This window comes from Crinia signifera, chromosome 2, assembly GCF_055691185.1.
Source record: "Crinia signifera chromosome 2, ASM5569118v1, whole genome shotgun sequence".
Taxonomy (NCBI): Eukaryota; Metazoa; Chordata; class Amphibia; order Anura; family Myobatrachidae; genus Crinia; species Crinia signifera.
The window spans coordinates 284,679,565-284,692,353 of record NC_139218.1 but is presented as its reverse complement, the minus strand read 5'-3'; positions in this window follow the sequence as shown (position 1 = coordinate 284,692,353).

Genomic DNA, 12,789 nt, shown 5'->3' with positions numbered 1-12,789 from the left:
CACATGTCGACCTAGAACCATGTCGACCTAACGGTGTCGACCTAATGCTTGTCGACCAACTAGCTGTAGACCAAATGATCCCAACCCAGATAGATAGATAGATAGATAGATAGATAGATAGATAGATAGATAGAAGAAAATATCCTAAAGAACATAATTGTCCCATGTGACAAAGTCATGAGTATTTTACTCATATCTATATTAACCCTACAGTAGTCATGGCACTAGGGAATATTTATATATTTATTAACAGTTTCTTATATAGCACAGCCTATTCCTTTGCACTTTACAAAGGAGACATTTATCACCTACATGCTAATGCAGTCATTAGTATACAAACAAAGCCTTCATACAGTATTCCGCTAATACTATATTACTGAGCCATGACTTGCATATATGCTTCTTATATATTTAGACTAATACTCTCACTCCTATGAATATTTCTATGGACTAATACACTCTACTCGAGTAATTGATATCCCAGGCTTTACCAGCAATATACCGCCATAGTGAAATTCTGAATTTAGCAAATAATATGAGTTATATCATTATGACTACTATGCATTTTGCGAGGGAGCCCTATATTATGAACTTACATCCACTCAAAATATAAATTCACCAATGTTGCCAACCTATTTGTGAATTTTCCACCTTGATTAACCTCTCTTGATTTAACTTATTTCCTCAATTAGAGAAACCTATGTTTTTAAGAACTATGAGTTTAAATGTAATTAAACTTATATCACACTATTATTACCATTGATCCCCATTATATATACTTCTTAGATCAATATCCTTCCAACCTCTTTATTGGACCAAGAGGCAGCATTAATTTAAGTGATTAATTAAGCTAATTGATTTTCATTTCTGCCGTTTTTCAAAAAATGCGAAGGGCTGCAGGGTTAAATAGAGCAAACCCCAGCACCCCAACGACAGGAAGTGATCAAGCCCTCTACGGGCGAAACGCGTCTTCCCACGCCACCACACAGAGAACTACCCAGAGGCAGTCCGCTCCTGCTGACCGGAGCTTGTCTGGCGCTACCGCAGGTTACATACGGGACAGTGATTTGAGACTGTGCACACAGCGCAAAGGGAACTGCAGCCCGCTCAACGCTCCCCACGCCACCACACTGAAAGCTACCCAGGGGCAATCTGCTCCTGCTGATCGGAGCTTGTTTGGCGCTGCCGCAGGTCACATACGGGACAGTGATTCAAGACTTGGCATACAGCGCAAACGGTACTGCAGCCCGCTCTACGCTCCCCACGCCACCACACAGGGAACTACCCAGGGGCAATCTGCTCCTGTCTACCTGGTACTACCACAGGTCACGTACGGGACATTTATTTAAAACTGTGCACACAGCGCTAACGGAATTGTAGCCTACTGTGTGCTACCCCGGATAGGACTGTGAACCTATTCCCGATGTTTATTGCACCAAGCGGGACGGCTTTCCCCTTCTTTCCCTTCTCCCTGACAGCCGGAGTTATAGACCTGTCTGCTACGTATGAGATGTCGGGAGAATACTACACCAGATAAGTAACCGGGTGTTTAAACTGTGCTGAACATCGTATATTTAATAGACCCTGCGGGTGTGTACCTTATGGGGATACATACTACTCTACCAATTTATACCTTGAGCTGATATATAGCGCAGCCCACATTTCTTAAATACACCAAGGCGATTAGAAATATTAAGGCTTAGATATAACACTGTCTAAACATAACTGTGAATCGGCTATCTGATATTGCTATAAACTCTTCTCACTCTCGGGACCGGTAGTTCAAGTTCTGCTATGCGCAAATAGTATCAGGATTGGTCCTACATGTTAAACGCAGAGTTGCAGAGAGTTTACCTTATCTTTCTTCTAAATTGACAGATATCCTATCAGATCTCTCATCCCTCATCCTCTTATTAAAGATGAGGTGACAGCAGAATCGATATAGGAAATAATATCCTGTTAATCTCTAATCTTAAACCTTTTTCTTTATACATACCAGGTGGATACATTGTAACAGACTTCTCTTGTGCACACAGCTAGTGTGTATCCAATGTATCAACTATATGGCAGATCTCTGTCCACTTGGTGGTAAACATATGTGCACACAGTAACTGTGACATTTTTCTAATTATCTTAAATTCCTGTTCATTCCTCTCTCACTTGACTGGTAACTGGGCGACGGCACTGCAAGGTTTAATAACATCAGTGTCGCCATACAGTCATTAGCAAGCAGCAGAAGGAAATAAATCTGTCACGTTCTGAGCAGAAAGCTTCTCTGCCTAGTCCCCATCCCACTATCCTCTGAAACATGATAGTGAGAGTAGGAGGATAGGTGGTTTATCTTGCTGATGGCTCTCTGTTAGTCTGTCAATATCTGTCTCTTTTTGGTTCTTCATAAAAGCAATCACTACACAGTGTACTCAGCAAAAATAACTATGCTGTAAAGTTGTACTACCTACAATACTAAACCGTATTTCCGTCACCTACCACACTTTAGCAAGTGGGATAAATGGTGATAGTTCTTATTACAGTAGATCAATCCTTTTAAAAAATAAAGGGGATAACCATTTGAATACTGAATGCGTCAGACAGCCTTCTGTTGACTGGAGTTTAAGAATTAAGTGTAATATAGGAACTCAGCAAAATAGCTGAAAATAAGTGTTTGTATTATTAACTCCTGTACCTATAATTACTAGCTATTGAGCACAATTTGAAGGAATCTTCGTATCTAATAGTTTTCCTCTAATTATTATTGGGTTTAACAAAATTCTCTGTGTGGGTTTTATATGTGTAAGTTCGTCTGTATGTTACGTGTAATTGTGGAAATATTGTATTTCCCTTCTAGCACCTACACCCAGTTCAGTATTACAGCTGAAGGGGTACTATAGGGCCATTTTCTAATATAATTAATAAAGGCTAAGTTTTAATATACCTAATACATCCTTTTCTTCAACTTTAGTGCCCCCAACACAAGTCTTCTTTTCTCTAAGTGTATTTTCATATTAGAACCATAAGAAGTTATAACCAAACTTTAATTAGTTATGGTACTGAAATAGTTTTTAATCAACTTGTAATCTATATATATATATATAAACAATTAAAAGTTTTAATCAACTTGGCTCTAAAACTTAACTGTCTACTTAATATATATCACATCATACGCTTCAAGGCTTATAAACAGTGTAATTGATCACAATTTACATATTCCAAATTACATGAAAAGATTTACCATCAGAGATTTTATGTTACTAATTAAGAATGAGTAGTTTAAAAAGTGCTTTGATGTGAAACTATATAACTTTAGTGCCACATTTCTGAATTTTACCTACTTACCCTGTAAACTACTGACACATGCCTCTAAATTCCAGATTACTTAGCAGTTTAGTAACAGTCCCACAGTCATCCTTTTCTTTTAACATTGTTTCAGAATGTGACCAATGTGAAAATATCACGCCACCCTGGCGGGATGCAGTTTAAATCCCGGCGGTCGGGATCCCGGCGTTCAGAATCCCGACGCTGGAATCCCGACCGCCGAAATCCCGACACTTTCTCCCTCCGTGGGTGTCCACGACACCCCTGGAGGGAGAATAAATTAGTGTGCCAAGCGTAGCGAGGCACCGGGCCCGCTGCGTTGCGAGCGCAGCGAGCCCGCAAGGGGGGGGGGGGCGATCCACGTCCCCCCCTTGTCGGGATTTCGGCGGTCGGGATTCTGGCGTCGGGATTTTGAACGCCGGGATCCTGACCGCCAGGATTTCATACTGAATCCACCCTGGCTACCCTTGTTTCTAGCTTTCACATCTCGTAATCAAATGATGGCTGCAATTCTCCCAACAATGGGCACATTTTGAACAAGCCATGAAGATCACATACAAATCCAGTAATACTGTCCAAATGTCACCTCAAAAATATATGTCATTGTTATTCTCAAGTCATCCTGTGTGTGGCCAAAAGATCAAGACCAAGGTGTAGTGAAAGAAAATGAGTCACACTGGGCCAGATGTATCAAGCTTCAAAAAGTTATAAAGTGAAGAGTGATAAACAACAAGCCTATCAGCTCCTACCTGTCATTTTTTAAACCCAGCCTGTAACATGGCAGTTAGGAGTTTATTGGCTGGCTGTGTATCACTCTCCATTTTATCACTTTTTGATACATGTGAATCATGTGATCATTTAGATAGCAGTGCTAATATGGACAGGGTTGCATAGCACCCCTGTCATTTAGTGCATCCCAGGCTCCTTCTTGCATGGGTGAGAAGAGGTATCAGTGCACATAACACTTAATACAGGGGGAGTGGCTTATTCCTGCAAGGTCACACCCCCATTTTCACCACTGTGGGGGCATGGCTAGCGGCTCTGTGCGCTGCTGGCTATGTCCCAGCCCCTCAGGCTGCATGTATAGACGCTGGTTTAGATATCCATTGTGTCAGCAAAACATTTTAACAGTGGTCTGTTCTTTCTTCATACTGTACGAATCTTTCTATCCATAAGAAACTGTCCTAAATACTAATGTGGTAACTTCTACCCTGTGGAGCCCATGTGCTAATCATATTTGTCTATTCAACCATAAGGGGGTATCCTATTGTCTGAGTGTAAAACAGGCTTTTATCGTGATTTAGAAATATGGGGATTATGATACAGTGCTTTGGGTTTTTACTGAATAAATGTATTTATTACAATATTAAAAAAGATGTAATACAAATAATATACAATACATATGAGAATTCTCGCAATAAAGAATATTGATAAAACTGTGTTTAAAAAAAAGGGGTTAATTTCCAGCTAGCGATCAATGTTGGGGCAAAAATTAATATTTTTGGTCCAAATCAACACCACGGTGTATAGTTGCCATATATTATGGATGACCTTATTGGAAATGAGTTTTGAGAGTCCCGGAGATTTCCCAGTGCAGGATTCCCGAATGTCACACAATCGGTGGAATGATGAGAGAGGCAGTCCTTAAGGTATGGCTGATACCAGATGTGTTTGGCTGAAGGTTTTGGGAGATCCAAGATGGTGTTTAAAACAAAACTGGTCCAGGTATTGAGTCCTCTGGAATTCCAAGGTCTTTAGATGGAAATGAGTGTGAGATGGATGGCTCACCAATAAAGAGCTAGAGTAGGATGCAGTGGCTCAACGCGTTTCAGCGTGTTCACACGCCTTCATCAGGAGCTTTTATCATGATTTATGCCAGATTGTCATTATCAGGCTATCCGGTTATAGCCAGTTTTCCAATGTGGTAAATAACTGATTACTGATCCATGTTGCATTCTCGGATGTAATATCGGATCATCTCTGACACCGTGGCACAGTTGCATGTCCCATGGGGTTGTGGAAGCCGGCCAATGCATCTACTACAAAGAGGTCAGGAAATCTCTGCCTTTGAATGGTGAGCCATTTCCTGCCAGCCCCAAATGACATCAAACTATCAGTCACTGACATTCTGATGCTGTAATACAAACAACCTAAATCAGGAATCAGGCTCCAGAATTTACCCCAGCTGTGGTGATTGATCTGTCTGTGCTTGTGCTGGCTGGTTATTGTGCTGGCTGGTTATTGATGTTATTTTAACCTGCAGATCATCACCAGAAATTAGTTATCTAATCAGAATCATCTTTATTGGCCAGGTATACTTACTTACGTATACTAGGAATTGCTGTGCAACAGCCAGGGTGGGAACACTTAATGAAACAGTCACAGTACAGATGAATATAACATGTACAGATATGTATCCTGATGAAGGACATAAGGAACATACATTTACTGAGCTGCGCAGCACCCAGGCAGCCATTCAGCAGTGCCACTTGGTGATTGCACTAGCCAGGTAGGTAGACAGTAAAAACAGTACAGATATAGGACACGTACAGATATACTGTATACTAGATGTATCGTGATGGGGGACACGGACATGGGGAACATATATTACTGATCTATACACCACCCAGGCAGCCGTTCAGTGGTGCCACTTGGTGATTGCAACAGCCAGATAGGTAGACAGTAAAAATAGTACAGATATGGAATACAACAGGGTTGACACGAGGTACATATTTGGCTAGTGGCACAGATCCTAGGCAGCCATCAGCGGCGCCATCTTTATGTTGCTGCTCACAGGGCAGAAGTGGAGGGGCTCAGCAGGCCAGCGTGGGTGGAGGTGAAAAAGGGGGGGTAGAAAGAGTCAGTGAGGCCAGGGGGGAGAGCCTGTGAGGCCAGTGGCCGGAGTTGGGCCCTCTCTGGGCTGCCCCTGATAGTAAAGTGGCACCTCCGCCCTTGGGGGCCTCTGCTGGGTTTGCCGGAGCATCAGTGGGGGCAGACAGGCTCCTGCAGTCTGCTGCAGCACAGTGGATTGGGGGTCTGCAGGTCGGAGGATCACGTGTGCCGCGGCCAGGGGATCTAGATGGTGCGGCTGGGGGATCCTGCGGTGCATGGTGGACATCTCTTCCCTCATTGCCGGGGGCGGGGCTAATGCCAGCGTGTGTCATGGCAACAGCCGGGTGACGCTGCCGGGGGATCCTGCTGGCGGCCGTGGTGGTCCCCTATCGCAGGGGCAGTCCGGCGTCCTCTGTCTCTGTCGTATTCCTCCATCTCTGCCTCCCTCCTCCCCCGTCTTCAAGGCTCCTCTTCTCCAGGGGCCGGGGATTAAAGCTCCGGTGGATGGGAGCTTTCATGCGTGCGAATGTCCCCGGCCCCACCAGAAGCTAATTCCCCTAAATTTAGTACATGATAAGTTACCAATAAAGCTTAAAGCCTACATTTCATGAGAATGAGGGTAGTTATTGGTAAGAGTCTTGTTATAGTTGGTTCTTGGCCTATGAAATTTTTAGGGGGGCATGGCTTAATTGCAGGAGGTATGACCACGCACCCTTGGAATAAAATACAGGACAAAAAGAGTAGCTACTTTTTTACCTGTTCATAACCCCACTATCCACTATGCATGGAGTTGATTTTATACAGTGTGGAGAGCGCAGTAATCCGCGTCTCCTCGCGGTCTCCACAATGTACCTTGCACCCAAGGAACATCTGGTGCATAAATCAGCAATAAATGCTGATAATGATTACTTGTGCATTCTCAAGTGGATGTATAGGGGGTTTAGCCACAAACATCTGTCTGGATGAGACCCCACAGCTATTTTAAAGCATGCAATGTGGCTACAGATGTGTCTGCTTTGTGTGCATCAAAAGCCTTTGAGATTATTTGTGATTGTGATGTCCTTGCTCATTATTAATGCTGCCACACCACAGACCAGGGAGCAAATAGTAGGTATGAATGTACAGATTATCTCAGAAGTGTAATGTTGTTTGTTTGTTTGTTTGTTTGTTTATTGCATTAGAATTCCTAGTAATAGAAACTATGCTTAAGAGTGCAAGATGTGTTTCTTGTGTTCGGTTATTAGACTTGTTTACTTGCGAAAAGTTATTACATTTATACAAACAAATCATTTAGATTTTCCATCATGTGTCTCAGCCTAGAAATCTTTTATTAAATGTAATTATATACAAGATTAATAGTTCAAAAACACATTAGCATATGCTGAGTATGACAGGTTTTCCTCTTCAAAACTAAGAGAGCGTTTCTCCAAAGCATTTAGCAAGGAGCCAGTGTCATTGGCTGAAAGCCTCACAGGCTGCACTTTCTTTGACAGATGACTCTTGGTCCCAACTACTGTAGTTCTAAGTCTAAACTTTCCAGACTGGAAATGCCAGATCATTATAAGAACTGATAGCTTGACTTTCGGAAGTAGAGTCTTAGGAAAATACAGTGCACATGTTGTTTATATATCTGAAATGGATATGCATCTTAAGGTCGACAGTGTCTAGGTCGTGAGTCAACAGGTCAACCATGAATAGCCAACTGATACAAGGTCGACATGGAAAAAAGTTTGAAATGCACTAGGTCGACATTGACAAAAGATTGACACAAGGAATAGATCGACTGGCACTACATGAGTTTTTCACAATTTGTTTCCTTTCTTTGGACTTTTTCAGACCTTATGAACCACATGGACTATGACTGGGAATGGTAACGTGAGGGAAGTAAGAGAACGCGTTATATTAATTAGGGGCCAAGTTTATAGATGTCAACATTGACAACAAAAATGGCATGTCGACATTTTCATGTGTTGATATGGGAAAAGGTTGACACAAGCAAAAGGTCCACACATGAAAAGGTTGACAAGCTTTTCACGATTTTTCGGGCTTCAATGTCAACAGATCGGCATGTTATCCAACAATTAGTTACTTCGCTCTCCATGCTTGAGACACTTTGCCGTACCCAAACATGGATGATAAAGTATGAAAAACCCATGCCAAACTTTTCAGATGTGGACTATTGCCACATGGAACTTTTGCTTGTGTCAACCATTTGTCTATGTTGGCATTGTGCATGTCAACCATGACTGTGTTGACCTATTGACTGCCGGCAGCTGTCCAACAAAGGCTCACCCTTTAACTGTACCATTTTAGCCAGTATAGTACTGTCTTTTATAATACTCATAATTCAGCCCACAGGAATTGGCTATCAACCCCACAGAAAATAATACAAATAAATCCTCAATATTCAATTCAATACTCAATACATTGTAATTGGATTTATTCCCTTATCAGTTAAGCCCACTATTTAACATACTTTCTATAAATATCAATTACCCTCCTTGTAATGAATGTATCCAAAACATCTTGCAAAAAAGTTAGTGAACATGCAGTGTCATTGCGATAGCCATGTGGAAGTAATGCTACAGCCTGACTATTCCTGCAGAGAAAAAACAAAAAAACATTTCAATGTTGATAGTGAAAATAACTTCCATGTCTCATTAGTGGCCTTCTTGTCATCAAACTTTATTAGACTCATTGATCTTGAATATAATTGTACATCTCAGGGCACCTCTAAGGCAACTGTTCTAAGTAAATAATTCCTTTCCACGTTGCAAATTTCTACACCCTTCTCCCCTTTATTTTCCTCTGGCACTAAAATACATGTGTTTGCTATTGCTTTAAATGTTGTCCAAAGCATGTGATACACAATTCCTTATAATTAGTTACCAGCCCATCAAAATGACCACATACTGTAAATGTTATGTCAGCATCAGCAAATATATATAGGATTATACCATTTGCATTATAAATGCTTTTACCGGATTTGTATTATGGAAGTGATGTGTACTTAGACAACATGCCAGGTCGACATATTGTACCCTGGTTCCATCCTTCAATAGCATGTATTAGGTCTCTAGCAATATTGTCAGGTTTGAAGTGCAGCACATTAAACCTGACTAGTGACCACGGTTATGGATGTATGTATGCCCCAATATGTCATCTAATCTGCTGGATCGGACCAACAAATAGCTCAGTGTGTAACCAGCTTAAATTTAGTGCTATCAAAGACTGTGATTGGAAGTAACTGTTCCAAAACCTGTAGATGTCATTGCCCACTCAGCACAGAAGGAACAGCACTGCGGCATCTGACTTCTCCAGGCCGCATGGGAGATCATTTGATGCAGTAGCAGCAAGATCTCGCTCATGCCCAGGGGAGCCGGCCATTGGGAGAGATGGGGGGAGAGAAAAAGAGGTTTCATGAGAGAAAGAGGACATGAGAGAAAAAGAGAACGAAAGAGAGAGAAAGGGATGAGATGGGAGAGCAAGAGTAAGGGTATCAGGTAGCGAGAGGAGAGTGGCAGAATAAGAGAGTAGCAGTGGAGTAAGAGGGAAATTGAGATAGAGGGTGACATTCTATGGGATGAGATAAATAGACTTTTGTGATTTTTTTCGCAAAAACAGCCGAAATCGCATTTTTTTCCATTTTCGCATATTTAATGAGCTGCGAAAATGTGAAAAAAGTGCGATTTTTGCCAACAAGTTGGACACACTGGAAATGCGATGGCTGCTTTTCGCAGCACATCGCATCCAGATGTTTTCACATGAAAAAGTATACAAATCGCATATTTAATGGTATGCGATTTGTATAAAGTGTGTCTATAATTCGCCCAAAAATCAGACCAGGTTCTGATGGGCGAATTAGCCAGAACCCTGCACAGATCGCAATGTTCTGTGCAGGGTTCTTGTGTAAAAAAAAAAATGAAACAGTTAAAATAAAAAAAAAAACAGCGCGGGGTCCCCCGCCAGAGCATAACCAGCCCCGGGCTCATTGAGCCGGTGCTGGTGACATAAAATCAGGGTCCCAGACAAATAGGGGTCCCCTTGATTTAATGAAACCAGCACAAGGCTCAAGGTCCGGCGCTGGTTCCCAAAATACGGGGGACAAAATGACTAGGGGTCCCCCGTATTTTAAGAACCAGCACCAGACCCAACCAGCCAGCAGGGTAATGCCACAGCCAAGGGACACTTATTATATAAGGTCCCGCGGCCAAAGCATTAACCCCCTGGCTGGTCAGCATGGGCAGGGGTCCTGGGGAAGTGGGGACCCCCCCAAAGAAGGGGACCCCCCCCTCCAGGACTTACCAGCCCATGCTGAAAGTCTGGGGCTGTCCCCGATGCCCCTGGGCGGTGGGCATCGGGCTGATGTAAAGTGTAAAAAAAAGAATATAAACTATTGTTTTCTACTGTAGAACTATGAGTCCCAGCAAGCCTACCCCGCATGCTGGGACTTGGAGAACCACAAGTCCCAGCATGCGGGGCATTAAAGGGCCCGCTGGCACTTGTAGTTCTACAGTACAAAAAATAGTTAAATAAAACACACTGACACCCTGAAAAATAAAAGTTTAATACACACATAACACACACACTAATACTTACCTACCTTGAGCCCGTAGGTCGGTCCCTGGATCCTGGGTCCGGGCTCCGGGGCTCCAGGGCAGAAGAGTCCGGTTCCGGGGCCTTAGTCCTGGTTCCGGGGCTGGTTCGGGGTTCCGGGGCTCCTGGGCTGAAGAATCCGGGGTCCAGGATCCGAAGTAGTCCACAGGGGTACCTGAGGAAGGAAATCCTACTCACCTGGTCCCCGGCGATGACATTGGCATCCTCTCCGGCAGACGCGCCGCTCCTGGCTGGTACCCGCTCTCGGACTGAAGAGGCGCAGAGATGTTTCATCTTCCGCGCCTCTTCTCAGAATGATTCCATTGGCCGCCTAGCGGCCAATCAGGAGCCGAGAAAGTCGGCTCCTGATTGGCCGCTAGGCGGCCAATAGAATCATCCGGAGGAAAGGCGCGGAAGATGAAAATCTATGCGTCTCTTCAGTCCGAGAGCGGGTACCAGCCGGGAGCAGCGCGTCTGCCGGAGAGGATGCCGATGTCGTCGCCGGGGACCAGGTGAGTAGGATTTCCTTCCTCAGGTACCCCTGTGGACTACTTTGGATCCTGGACCCCGGATTCTTCAGCCCAGGAGCCCCGGAACCCCGGACCAGCCCCGGAACCAGGACCAAGGCCCCAGAACCGGACTCTTCTGCCCTGGAGCCCCGGAGCCCGGACCCAGGATCCAGGGACCGACCTACGGGCTCAAGGTAGGTAAGTATCAGTGTGTGTGTTATGTGTGTATTAAACTTTTATTTTTCAGGGTGTCAGTGTGTTTTATTTAACTATTTTTTGTACTGTAGAACTACAAGTGCCAGCGGGCCCTTTAATGCCCCGCATGCTGGGACTTGTGGTTCTCCAAGTCCCAGCATGCGGGGTAGGCTTGCTGGGACTCATAGTTCTACAGTAGAAAACAATAGTTTATATTCTTTTTTTTACACTTTACATCAGCCCGATGCCCACCGCCCAGGGGCATCGGGGACAGCCCCGGACTTTCATCATGGGCTGGTAAGTCCTGGAGGGGGGGGACCCCTTCTTTGGGGGGGTCCCCACTTCCTCAGGACCCCTGCCCATGCTGACCAGCCAGGGGGTTAATGCTTTGGCCGCGGGACCTTATATAATAAGTGTCCCCCAGCTGTGGCATTACCCTGCTGGCTGGTTGGGTCTGGTGCTGGTTCTTAAAATACGGGGGACCCCTAGTCATTTTGTCCCCCGTATTTTGGGAACCAGCGCCGGACCTTGAGCCTGGTGCTGGTTTCATTAAATCAAGGGGACCCCTATTTGTCGGGGACCCTGATTTTATGTTACCAGCACCGGCTCACTGAGCCGGGGCTGGTTATGCTCTGGCGGGGGACCCCGCGCTGGTTTTTTTTTTATTTTAATTTGTGCTTTCCTGCAAACGTGCGATTTTCAGACATGAAAATCGCACATTTTCAGGACTAAAGACATCGCACCAACTCGCACCTATTCGCACTATTTGGCCCGTTTTTCGCATCTCATTAAATATGCGAAAAACGGCCCAATCTTGCGATTTTAAAAAGGGCGAAGTGGTGCGATAAAAAAAATGCGCATTTATCTCAAACCATAGAATGTCACCCAGAGTGTCAGAGAAAGAGAGTAAGAAGGAGAGTGAATGGCAGGGAGAGAGCGTGATAGTGGTAGGGAGAGAGACACAGTGTCTGGGAGAGAGAGTGTCAGGGAGAGAGGGAGCGACAGTGTCAGGGAGAGACACACATTGTCGGGGAAATAGAGAGTGTCAGGGAGAGTGAGGGAGAGAAAAAGAAAGAGCAAAGTGGAGTCAGCACTACCTAACCTGCAGAGGTACCTGATAAGGATGGGCACATCCTGGCAATAAGCCCAGCACCCTTAATACCTGCTAGTTGCGGAACTCAGAGCTGGCTGGATACACCCCCCCCCCCCCACACACACACACACACACATCCTCCAAATGACTACAGCTTCATGACGACGGGGATGGGACTGTGGTAAATGGGATTCTGCTATTAGCGGGGGTTAAGGGGAGCTTTAGAGGCAGTAAGTGCATAGGTGCAGGGGG